Here is a 1,436-nt window from a genome sequence, read left to right on the forward strand (position 1 = left end):
AAGAAATGTTTACTTATTTTTATTCTGGATGTTTGTTTATTTTTTCCCCACAGGCTTGAATTAAGTCATTGTTTTTTTTTCTTTTTCATTTTTTAGGTTTCCAGAATTTATTCTTCTTATAACTGAAAGTTTGTACCCCTTTACCAACATCTCCCCATTTCCATTACCCCCAGCCTCTGGTAACCGCCATTTTACTTTTTGTTACTATAAGTTTCACTATTTTTTTCCAGATTCCACATATAAGTGAGAGCATGCAGTATTTTCCTTTGTCTGTCTGGCTTGTTTTACTTAGCATAATGTCCTCCAGGTATCCCATGTTGTCCCAAATGGCAGTATTTCCTTCTAAGACAAATTCAATGTGTTGGACGTTGCTCAAGTTTTGGATTCAGACTGAACAATTTTATATTTAAATTCTTTGTTTCTAAAGCAATTCACATTTTAATTTAAAGGTTTATTATTCTTAACGTTTTCCTAAATAGGCTATTAATTACCAACAATTGCTTAGGGGAGAATATTTATCAATTAATTCAGGAATCACAGGGTATGTATAGGTGTGGTATAATGTCAGAAATCTGGATCAGTTTTGGAGAATGTGGTTTGAACTAGTAAAAGGATACGTAATTTTGCTTCGGTCCTGATATTTTAACACAGTTTTGAATTTTTTTGGGGGGAACTGAGCCTTAGGACATTTGACAAGCTACACGAGATAATCAGTCAACCATCTATATAGTCATCCTTCATTTTTGATCTAAAGTAGAATTATCCACCTTGATTAGTTTTCTCTCTCAGTAATATGAAGAATAAATAATTAGTTTTCATTTTGATTCTCCTTCCTTATTTTGAAAAGGTAGCATTACATAGTCATTTCTTTTTCCCAAACTTCATATTAAATAATTCTTGATGGTTTCATCGTTTGTTCATGCATAACATATTGAATTGTTTATTCAGGTTAATATCATTTTAAACAGACTGACAAATGTGTTTAGAGTACTGTAATTTCTTCAATAATATAATAAGGTTTCTTTCTTTGACTCACTCCCTCCTTCCTACCTTCCCTCTTTTCTTCCCTCCTTCCTCCCTTCTCTCCTACTTAAAATCCATTACGAATACCTGCTAAGGGTTAGTATCTACACCAAGCACAAAGTAGGAGTGGGGAGAAGGGTGGTAGGAGAAGAGATTAATTTAATATAAATGAGATTATAGAACATTATGTTAAGTGAAATAAGCCAGGCACAGGAAGACAAATACCACATGATCTCACTTATATGTGGAATCTAAACTTGTTGAATTCATAGAAAAAGAATGAAATGGTGGGCAGCAGAGGCTGGTAGAGGGCAGGAGGATTGGGGAGATATTGGTCAAAGGACTTACAATTTCAGTTAGATAAGAAGAATAAGTTCAACACATCTATTTTACATCATGGTGACTGCAGTTAA

The sequence above is a fragment of the Propithecus coquereli genome, unplaced genomic scaffold, assembly GCF_000956105.1.
Source record: "Propithecus coquereli isolate 6110/MARCELLA unplaced genomic scaffold, Pcoq_1.0 Scaffold424, whole genome shotgun sequence".
NCBI lineage: Eukaryota > Metazoa > Chordata > Mammalia > Primates > Indriidae > Propithecus > Propithecus coquereli.